Source organism: Schistocerca piceifrons, chromosome 2 (genome assembly GCF_021461385.2).
Source record: "Schistocerca piceifrons isolate TAMUIC-IGC-003096 chromosome 2, iqSchPice1.1, whole genome shotgun sequence".
In the NCBI taxonomy this organism is placed as follows: domain Eukaryota; kingdom Metazoa; phylum Arthropoda; class Insecta; order Orthoptera; family Acrididae; genus Schistocerca; species Schistocerca piceifrons.
Genome location: NC_060139.1, coordinates 980,282,385 through 980,294,906, shown reverse-complemented (window position 1 = coordinate 980,294,906; position 12,522 = coordinate 980,282,385).

Genomic DNA, 12,522 nt, shown 5'->3' with positions numbered 1-12,522 from the left:
CGAATCCATGCAAACTGATATATTTTCAGTTCCTTCGTCCGCAAAAGCACCTCTCCTCCCTAGTTATCACCCACGGTTTTAACACCACATGCCGTTTTTCTCCAGTTTCATAATAACGCTGAGACGCAGACATCAGCTGTTAAGCAAGTAATACAGGTTATATGACATACTTTCCGAGAGCAAAAAGGGTCTTACTGGGACAGTATGCGTTTCGCTTTACTTCAGGTCATCATCAGGGGTCACTACAGCAACTTGGTTTTTCTTACAAATCTGTTTGTGAAGGTCGTAAGCAGATCTCGTGTTTTTCGTTACTACTATTACATATTACTAAATTACAATTGTTGCTTAAAATTTTTTGCTTCCTGCTGCTGTCCTAATGTTCATCCAACCACATTTCCTCGAATTTCAGACCACTACACTTCAGTAACAATGGATATATTCACGTTTCCATATTGTGTAGATGCACTAACACTCTTACACCTCGTGATTTAATTCTGTCTATTACCAGTAATTTAAAACATGGAAACTGTTTACGATATTGGCAAAGAGATTTGTAAGAAAAACCAAGTTGTTACAGTGGTGGTCACTGAAATAAAGCGATAGGCGTTTCGTTTAAGTAAGACTTTTATTGCAATTGCAAAAGACTTACACAACCTCTATTACGTGCATAGAAACAAAAGAAACGACATGCATCAGCTATTTTTCTTTCTTATGTTCCTAGATTGAGGTGTTCGACATACCACAGCTGCGAATCTCATTGTTTGCAAGATTCCGGACCAGGTTCTCTGGACAGTAGAGCGCAATCAGAGAGAAAAAAAAACCCATTTTCTCGCAAAATCTTGTAAGGGACATAGATAGGTGAAAGTGGGTGCTCCTTAACTAAAGGCAACAGGTGAGCTTTCGTTACATCTGGTTCGCAATGTGACTGCCAGCTTTTTAGTCAACTAGTGGAATGTGGTTACTCTGCTGTTCGTTATGATATGAAGGATTAAGAGATATACGCCATCTACATGCTAAGTTTCTACGTATTACTTTTTTTTAATTTTTGCTGTCCGTTTCTGAACGGCTGTCCAAAGTTTGGCTTCTTGGGGCATATATGAGAAGTTACCCACGGAAGCCATGATAGCATCTCCATGTACAATGATTAAACGCTGACAATTTTTTTTTCTTTTCCGTTTTCTTGCCAGTACTATTCTCACATTGTCACTTTAGCAACATCTATACACAGCGAAATGTGTCTGGAAGCACGTTCCATCTGACACTCTTTTAAAAATCTAAATTCGTTTTAGCAGCTGTTGTCTTTCATTCACTCTTCAAAAGTCGTTTACTCTATCACATTTTAAAAACAAATTTGTATGTAATGGATATAGGTAGTGCGATAAACAGAACAATTTTTATAGGGATACTTTGTTAGCTATGAAATTCAGTGCCGTCCAACAAAACGTGTTAAGTTTTCAGAAAGTAGGAATATATTTTTATTGTGGGCAATACACTAGAAATTTCTGCCTAGTAACACATTTAAACATATCGTCAATTTGTTGTTTGCACTTTTCTACTTGTTTCGGTTGTGCATTTGGATCCCACTCCACGAAGCATCGTGTCTCTGGATCTGAAATTTTCACACATCGACTTGAGTTGAGCGTTTCTTGGTATATACCACGAATTAAGAAATTTTTCTCCTCAGTGGCAAGTTTCCATCAAACTAAAGGTAACACAACTCGAAACTGAAAATGTATTTTGTCATTTTGGCACCGTATAACTGTAAATTGCAACACTGTAGTCGTCAAATGACGATGACGACAATGAATAAGGCAATTCGATATCTTTTACAATTAAAGGACATTCTGTAGTGCCTAATTTTTTAGATGTACTTTGAGTAAATAATCTCATGGTGATAGATTTATTTTACACATTCATTGGTGATAAACATTGCGCTTAACTGTAGTATTTGCAATGAAATCATATAAATGAGGTAGATGCGACAGCATAAAGAATTTAATTAGTGTATTATATCCCATTTTCATATTTTTAATCGATGGCTTTGGCCCTTCGCAAAATTTGAAATGAAGGACAGTAAGCACCCTGCATGTCACAATAAGTTTATCCTATGGACGATGACCCAAGTGCTAGTTACTACTTTGAGAAACATTTCTGATGGACCTCTAATGTTATTGTTGTTATACAAGCTCAGATAAGAGGACATATGGGGTGGTAGATGGGAGGTAATCAGCCTGCGACATAGGAATTTAGGGACATCACTTCCAGAGAGCAAGATTCGTTGGCAGACTCGTAAGTAAAGCAGATTCTTCCGATAAAGGTATTTCTCACAGTTGTATTACTTGTTCTTGAGTGCTGTTCGCACGTCGAGACCCTTACTAGGTTACACTGCTGGTTCAGGTGGAGTAAACGAAGATACAAGCAGCGTTATCGACTTAGGTAGTGAGTCTTAGTGCATCGCAGGAGTGCTGCAAAGTAATTTCATTGCAAACGCTCTTAGAAAACTGTTACGGGTAACGGATAAGACTATTCTTGAAATGTCGAGGGGATAATTGGCAAGATAAACCATGAACCATATCTCGTCGTTTGATTATAAGAAAGTGATATTTCGCTTAATGTAAAGGCGTCCTATCTCCTCTTGGACCGTTTACGAAATGGCAGGATTGTGGCATAAAGAAAAGGGAATTGAGAGCTTTTTGAACATCCACCTAGATTTGCAAAGACTGATCTAAAGGATGAATATCAACAAAGGGGACTGACTTCAGGTTGTAATTATTCAAAGGAAAGAGAAATAAATGAAAACAAATTAATATCAACGTATTGGCAGAAATACACGTTGAGTTTGCAGTAAATTAATTAGTAATGTAAATTCCTTTACACATTACAACAAATTAATCTCTTCCATTTCACGAAATATGATCAAAGCGGCAGCCATGAGATGAAATGCGAACGTGCATAATGGATTGCCTCGTTTTTTCAAATGTCGCAGGCGGCAGCCGCATATCACACGATTACACCGTTCAAGGATCTGCTCGGCAGCAATTGTTTCAGCATACACAGCACTACTTACATGGCACCACGAACAAAAATCGAAGGCGTGTAATTCCGATGAACGACGTGACCAGACACAAGAGTCTCGTCGTTGAAGTGTTGACGAACAACTACATTGAAGTGTGCTGGTGGTCCATCATGCAAAATCATGTTATTGTATTACTAAACGCACAGTTTCCATCAATATATGTAGAGTGCTCTTCTGGAATTGCAGATAAGTGTGTCAATTAAGGCACTGTGGCAAAGAAAATGGTCTAAGTAGGTGGTAGTAAACAAACTATGCCCAAAAGTACAGGGTGTTTCAAAAATGACCGGTATATTTGAAACGGCAATAAAAACTAAACGAGCAGCGATAGACATATACCGTTTGTTGCAATATGCTTGGGACAACAGTACATTTTCAGGTGGACAAACTTTCGAAATTACAGTAGTTACAATTTTCAACAACAGATGGCGCTGCAAGTGATGTGAAAGATATAGAAGACAACGCAGTCTGTGGGTGCGCCATTCTGTACGTCGTCTTTCTGCTGTAAGCGTGTGCTGTTCACAACGTGTAAGTGTGCTGTGGACAACATGGTTTATTCCTTAGAACAGAGGATTTTTCTGGTGTTGGAATTCCACCGCCTAGAACACAGTGTTGTTGCAACAAGACGAAGTTTTCAACGGAGGTTTAATGTAACCAAAGAACCGAAAAGCGATACAATAAAGGATCTGTTTGAAAAATTTCAACGGACTGGGAACGTGACGGATGAACATGCTGGAAAGGTAGGGCGACCGCGTACGGCAACCACAGAAGGCAACGTGCAGCTAGTGCAGCAGGTGATCCAACAGCGGCCTCGGGTTTCCTTTCGCCGTGTTGCAGCTGCGGTCCAAATGACGCCAACGTCCACGTATCGTCTCATGCGCCAGAGTTTACACCTCTATCCATACAAAATTCAAACGCGGCAACCCCTCAGCGCCGCTACCATTGCTGCACGAGAGACATTCGCTAACGATATAGTGCACAGGACTGATGACGACGATATACATGTGGGCAGCATTTGGTTTACTGACGAAGCTTATTTTTACCTGGATGGCTTCGTCAATAAACAGAACTGGCGCATATGGGGAACCAAAAAGCCCCATGTTGCAGTCCCATCGTCCCTGCATCCTCAAAAAGTACTGGTCTGGGTCGCCATTTCTTCCAAAGGAATCATTGGCCCATTTTTCAGATCCGAAACGATTACTGCATCACGCTATCTGGACATTCTTCGTGAATTTGTGGCGGTACAAACTGCCTTAGACGACACTGCGAACACCTTGTGGTTTATGAAAGATGGTGCCCGGCCACATCGCACGGCCGACGTCTTTAATTTCCTGAATGAATATTTCGATGATCGTGTGATTGCTTTGGGCTATCCGAAACATACAGGAGGCGGCGTGGATTGGCCTCCGTATTCGCCAGACATGAACCCCTGTGACGTCTTTCTGTGGGGACACTTGAAAGACCAGGTGTACCGCCAGAATCCAGAAACAATTGAACAGCTGAAGCAATACATCTCATCTGCATGTGAAGCCACTCCGCTAGACACGTTGTCAAAGGTTTTGGGTAATTTCATTCAGAGACAACGCCATATTATTGCTACGCATGGTGGATATGTGGAAAATATCGTACTATAGAGTTTTCCAGACCGCAGCGCCATCTGTTGTTGACAATTGTAACTACTGTAATTTCGAAAGTTTGTCTGCCTGAAAATGTACTGTTGTCCGAAGCATATTGCAACAAACGGTGTATTTCTATCGCTGCTCGTTTAGTTTTTATTACCGTTTCAAATATACCGGTCATTTTTTAAACACCCTGTAAATGCAGTTCTTACAGTAGGACCACTCCTAGAGATGGTGTAGATTTATGCTGCCACTATAGGTGAAGACAGAAATCCCATAACTACGATGGTCTGTTGCGTGAAGCAGAGAAAAAAAATCCTTCTCATGGAGGATATTTCACTGCCAGTAATCCCTCCACGTTTTGCTGGTGATACGAAAAGTGTAGACTGTGATAAACACAACCCAGTCCTGTAGCTTAGGCCGTGCTGTCTGTCCATGTTGCTGGAGCTTCTGCTGGGGTAGAAACGGTAGCTCCAGAGCCATATTGTTCATCTCAGTTAATGAACACAGGCTCTTACAAGAGCCGAAAACATAATGCAAAGGTTCTGTGAAATAACTAGAACTGTCTGTGAGAGTGAGGGGCCGGTAAACCCGTTGTCGCATGTCTACCGCTTGCACTTGCTAGACCGGAAACCTTAATCATCTCGGCTTGCTCCTGGAAAGTAAAACGGACTGTAGTTCTTCGACTTAGCTGAAACACAGGAAAAATTTCTGTGCTAAAGTACATTCATTAAATAAAAAAATAATACCGTGTAATGTCTGTTATAAAGAAGATGTACAATTACCTTTACTGTTCATTTCAGAAAAAATGTTTATACGAAATTTCTTGTTCGTTTTCCTATCAAGAATCGCATTCTGAATTTCGCCTCCAAACGAAATATTCTCTCAGTAGATGAAGTTACCAGTACTCATGTTTTCTCTTCGATCCATGCCTAGACTGTTCATTATCGAGGTATCGTGCCGGCAGGAACACCAAAAAGCGCTTTCCCTCATTGATTTTTACTGTTTTACACGTGCATTTTACAGTTTAAATTTCGTAATGATTGTGCTATCAGAACTCTTCTTATGTGTCAAATGCTGTGCACCATTACTCATATTACTAAGCTAACAGACCCAGCAATGCATCGCTGTTGCTAAATATGTGTAGGAATTGGACATACGTCCTAAACTCCTTCTACGCTTCTCTCTATCTCTCCTCCTCCTCCCATCTTTTGTCTACCACTATCCACATTACTCGCGGCATTTCTTCGATTCCCACAAGCGGTCGAGAGTGGTGTGCATCGCACTAAAGTGTTCAGTTGGTCGTCCTCATCTTAATTATGTACACCCATATCCAAAGAAAACAGAGCATCTTGAATGACTAGAGACAGGACCTTTATATTCACAGGACATGTACATTAGTATGTTCTACAGAAGTGATCAGTATTTCAGTCACCTCGGTATCCGTTGTTTCACTATATCCCTACACATTTTCGATTGGCAACAAGTTTGGTGGTCAGACGGGCCACGTTGAAAGGTTGACATCCTGTGACACCAAGAAGGCATGGTTTCGTGCAGCAACATGCGGTCGTGCATTGTATTGTTGGAAAATGGCGTCTGAGGTGGTGTGCACTGGCTACTGGTCGCAGGATCGCAGGATGTCATTCACATAGGTCACACAGGTTTTTCTTTTTAATTTATGGTAAGGTCTTATGGGATCAAATTACTGAGGCCATCGGACCCTACGCCTACACACTACTTAATCTAACTTAAACTAACTTACACTAAGGACAACACACACAACCATGCCCGAAGGAGGGCTCGAACCTCCGACGGATGGAGCCACGCGGGCCGTGACAAGGCGCCTGAGACCGCACGGCTAGCCCGCTCGGTGGCCACACTCGTCACATTGCCCTGGACACGTAACAAGTTCGATTTTTGGCAGCATCCAAGAGCATCCCAAACCATAAGGCCTTGAGTTGGCGCTGTACATCTTGTACGAATGCTGTCATGGTGATGCCCCTTCTCCTGTCTTCGGAGAACTAAAATGCTGCGAACGTTTCCAAACGAACAGAACCTGGACTCGTCTGAATGCCATTCCTGTCCCCAGTGACGTCCTCCCATACACAACTACCTTCTTTTATAGATATTCGCAAAACGTAGGCGGAGAAGTGGACCACGTGCGCGCACGTAACCCATGCCGTAACAAACTGCAAAGGACTATCAGCGCTGATAGTGCAGGATGCGTTACACTGCTCCACTGTTGCGCGAAAGCCGAGGGCACAGGTCTCTCCTGTAATACCATTCGGAAGAGGCGTCAATCTTCTCGTGCGAGCGGGGCAGGGGCGGGGGAATGGGGAGAGGGGGAGGGGGGGGGGTGTCTGGGTTATGAGACCTAACCCATCTCGCCGTGTTCTACAACATTCCGTGAAGCATTCTACACACACCAGTTGAACTGTCGAAACACTCAGTACCGCACGAGCAGCAGTTTTCCGGATGGATGCTTCACAATCTACTGTGCTGTCTTTGAAACTCATGATTTGATGGTACGGCTCGCGCATACGTCTGTGAGGTATGCTGCACGTCTGCTCGTATCACAGTGTTTCATTATCTTCGTTTTATAGGACCACGATAGCCACACGCGTATTGTACTGGTAGGTGGTGCGCAACGCGATATCATAATGTTACTTAAAATCCGTCTTGATTGCAATTTTTTTTTATTCATATGACCGGTTTCGGTTCATTCAGAACCATCTCCAGATCTGATATTTCAGTAACAGGAGTAAAAAAAAAATTCCAATAAAGACGGATTTTAAGTAACATTGTAAAATCACTGACTGCTGTTATCCCATAAGACATTATGTCTGTTTTTGCAACGCGATATCAGTGTTGACCTTGAACCCGCTAGCCGACATGCCTCAGATACTAATCGTTTCTGCAGAACATATTGATGTACATGTCCAGTGAATATGAGCGTTCTATCTCTAGTCGTTCAAGGTGTTCTTTTTTTTGCTGGACATGAGTGCATGTGGTGTCTGTAGTTTCGGACATATGCGAAACAACAGAAGTTCAGGATGGGGACTCCCTTGGTGTCGAATCAAAATTTCAAGTTAAACCGTAATGAAAATTTATTCAGGCTCGGTATACAGCGTCACCGAGAGGACGCCGCCAGTTCAGAGGTGTTGAAACTGTGGGACTGAGAGCGAGTCATCAGGGAGACAAGGGTAAGTGCGTCTGTTCGGTTCGGGAGCCAGCAGAGGGTCGCCTTCGTGGTTTCGTCTCTTAGCTGATGGTCTCAGGGCCTTACGTCATACACCCCCAGCTGAAGTAGCGGCCCCACGCATTCAGCATTTTGTTAGCTGAGTGGTATCCACCTGAACAGCTCATGGCGTGTTCGTGTTACTTAGCCAGGACAGGCCAGCTCCGAGCAGGCCGTCTACGTTAACTTAAGCTGGAAGACAGGTAATAAGAATTTTAAAAAGTTTTCCCCTACCATTATTCCTTCCGAACATCGACCTTGCACACGGACACAATTTCGAACCTACAGCCAAGACAAGATGAATTGACTACAATATCTACTAGTGGGTACTCATTTAAATAATTGGGGAAAAGTGAAAATCTGCATCAAATCTGGATTCGAACCCGAATCTCCTGCTTAACTGGAACAAATGCTGACCACTGCCCAAGTTGGACAGAGTGGTCAGCGCAATCACACAGATTTCCCTAGCGCGTCTCCCGTCATACCCAGATTCTCCACTTATCCGTATACTATTGATTTATGCAATGATCATTTCAATGCGCATGCTCACTACCCGCTAACTGTTACGGGAATTGGCGAAATTCCGCAAGTAATTGGGACGATGGGCAAGGGGCACTACATCAATAGTGTGTGGGTACGATGACAATTTGGGTCTGACGAGAGGCATCCTAGAGTAGTCCAGGCAGCTGCGATAAGTACTGTGTACAGATGGCGCAGTGGTCAGCTCCTCTGCGTAGTGAGCAAGGCAGTCACTTTCGAAAGGCCAGGCTGCCAAAAATTTTCAGTTTTCTGCACTGATTTAAATAAATGCCCACTGGTAGCTATTCCCATTAATTCCTTGTGTCTTGTCTTCTTTCGATGTTGTGAACTGACAGAAATTGGGTGGAAACCAAGTGAGGCCATTGGAAGCAGTCAACTGAGATTTTTCCATTGTCAATGGCTAATAATTGCTTGGAAAATACTTCCACCGACAAGAAATTTTGTAACGGGACAAACATATTCGTTGTTAACTTGAGAGTTTTCACGTATCTCCACAAAGTCGATGATTTCAAGCAAGCGTTTATTTAATCAGCAGCTGTTCATCTCGGAATAACCTTTAGCGTTTGGCGAAAATCACCCGCTAGCAGAGATAGTATGTCCAAAACGGTTCACATTATTGCGCAAATCTCTCAATGTTCATTCGAGTGCCCGCAATTCTCGTTTTTGCGCCATCGTTCACTCATCCCAAATGATTATTTTGATATTCTGTAGCTCTTTAGCCATTGATGAATTTTTAAATATGTTGCAGGTCAGTTCATCTATCATTTGTAAATTCAGAAGCAATTTGAGAGCAGAATTTGGTGTTCATCCTTCTATATGGCAGCGATCCCAGCTGAAACTACGGCAAACGCTATTTGACTTTGTGCGCGAATAGAAGGTAAAGTCATTGAAATCACGCACATTTTGCCAGTTTCGCCAGGTGCGTCAAGGAAGAAGATTCATCCGTATCTGTTGTTGACAGTTGTCAATCAACGTGTCGTACTCAGTTTTCTGCTGTGGATTCAAAAATGGGAAAGGTGTTCGTATTTACTGACTCAAAGCATCTCGATCGTATTCCCGTTCTCGTTCAATTTCTCGATTGAAAGCATCGGGCATGGTACGATTCGACGCTGGAGCTGCAAATCCGTGCAACATCTTGTCGGACATCCTCTGTAGAAATCAGTGCCACGTTATGATGAATTCAAGTTCGGTATTCGATGTTGTTCTACGCAATCGACGCAGATTTCAGCCATACAGTCTTTGTATTATTTCTACAAATGAAGTGGGTTCGACGGAAAACACATTGAAATAATTATGTCAAAAGTGATCGAAGCGATTCGTAGTAGACGAAATTGCAGCATCAGTGTATGATCCCACTGAATGTCATCCTCGAGGACCTCTAAACAGCGACAAGCTTCTAGATATGTTGCGCAGAGCTCAACATCGACAGTAGGCATAAATTCAAATGAAGTCGGCCCCTGAACATTAACCAGTAGCAAACGCAGGCAAATACACTTGACGTTGCTCAGATGAACTCTATAAATGCGCACCATTGTATCGGTTTCATGTGCATTCACGTATAAAGGAACAGGCTTACCGTGTTTCCGACAATGGAAATTTTTTGTCGCTGCGTTCCATGTGAAATATCTCGGCATCTCCGAGTAATGCAGTCTTCTCGATAGATGGATCACTCGCGCATGTCGTAAAGAAACTTGTCAGCGCTGTCGCTGGTGCTCCTTCAGCTCTCTGTGCTACGTTTGCTGTCCTGAAATAAACTCGTTGCTCATTCTCCAGCTGCACAGCTAAATGGACTACAGTGACATGACGTTCAAGTGTGGAGAATGAAAAGATTTCCCAAACCACCTCATTAATGCTGACACATCGTCCCATCTGATATTGCGAGACTTCGCCGATGGCACTAGAAGCTGCAGTACCAAATACAGCCATGTCACTTTCTTTCGTTACGTACTTGCAAACGTATTTGATGGACTCGACAGAACTGCAGTACTCAACACCGCAAATGCCCTTTGAATGCTTAGTAAAGCATTGACGAATACCGGCCAATCCATTTGTTGTCGACTACGACGTCGTTTTTGTTGAATTTCAACTTTACCGTTACGCCGGTATCCTGTGCAGATCGACGACAGTACGTCTGCCAACAAATCACGCAAATAAAGTTTGGTTTTCAATAATGCACAGTGATTCCCGCTTGTGATCGCCACACTGTCCATAAACCATATTCGACCGTATTATTTCACAAAACTCTGGATGTATTTCGGGATGAGGAATTTCTAAGCAAAGGCAAATGATTGTGTAAGTTTCATCCGGTCTTACTTACTGAAACATTCACAGAAGAATATGTGCAGGAGGTAGTCCTCTATTCTGCGACTTCATCCAACATCGGATGCCTCCGAAGACATGATACTTCGTAATGAAGTCAATGATCGCCTAGAGTTTCGCTTCAATACTCGTCTTGTAGTGTCGTGGAGACCGCTCCATGTTTGACTGGGAGCAGCAGATGTGTGATTCGATCCATTTTGGGTTGCAAGTAAAAGTGATGAATAAGTCTGGTCGACCATATGGGCTGGCAAATTGGTAAGCCGGCCGACGCAGTTTGCATTTACATCTACGTACATGGTATAACGTAGATAAATGTATCTCTCGTACCCAATTTTTGCTGATTCAAACATGTATGTGTCAGACGTTCCGTTTCGATTTTGGCATACATATCAACGGCGAACTGATGAAACAATATGCGGCGTTGCAGTATGTCATCGTCCTCGACGTAAAACACTGATATATCGCTTACAATTATATCTTTTTATCTCAAAATATCAATACTGAATGGGGGAATTGTTATGAAAACATGCGACAGCAGAACTGTCTAACCGAACGTCACATCTCATTGAGATTCTCTTACAAAAATACCATCTAAATTTCCGACTTTTCCTGTGAATTTCCCAAAAACTTTCTTTCATACAAACCTTATCTTGACAACTACGTACACAAAAACAACAAACAATCAGCCAAATAGTTCAAGCCGTTCTCATATGACGATCTGACATACGTATGGCATTTAATTTTCATTTATATATGTGGCCACCTGGACACAGTCACAGTTCCTGGTTGCCTGTGTAACGGCTTCTAAGACCAAAAAAAAATTTGATTTTCCGGATTTAAATATTTAAATTACTATATTAACATATCGTAAAATGAGATACAAAGAAACAGCTCCAGGTATAAAAGAAATAGCTGATAATTTTAAAAAGAAATAGGAAAATCAATATTACTATTATATGGGATTGTAGGTCTCGTGTCTAACTTTATACTCATAGTTAATTTGGGACCTAGCTCCTGTAGTAATAGCACAAAAATTGTTCTTTCCATTCACACTACAAAGAGGGCTAAATAGGAACAGCAATGTTCTTCTCATTAATTTCTTCTTTTTATTGGATCTTGCGATGAATGCGGACATGTCAAAATCTGATTTGGATCCAGGAGAATACGAAAGAAAATTTATTGGGTCCAATGAAGTTTGTTCAATACAAAAACTGAAAGTATTGCGTGAATTGTGATTTTTAATCTGTTCTCTAACTAATGATTGTTATATCTCTGATTTCCTTATTCTAGAAAGTCACTGACAACATGTTTAAAAAAGATGTATTTGAATCTACAAGTCGTTACTTAAGAGCAGCTATAAGGACTAGGGCACGTAAGGTGGACACCTCGTGTTATTCTCTTGGAGATTACTGCAGCCTACTGACGAACGTTTAAAACTATTCAAAGGGATTGGTTTGGTTTTGGCAGCAATTTTCGTGGCGATTGCTACGCACGAACCTCTATAGTGAAATGTTTTGCGTTTTCTCTTCGTGTGACCTGAGGCCAGTGTTTATCTGCATGGGGAAAAAAAAAATTGTAATAACGGTAAATTGCTACAGATATGGTAAAACGTTATATTGTTTCCATCGAAACCACTTGTTTGTGAATGCATGGTCTATATAATTTCATATTAATACAGCATTCAACGTAATGCCGTTCAGTCGGGCATAATCGGCAGTGGCCCCGAAAATATA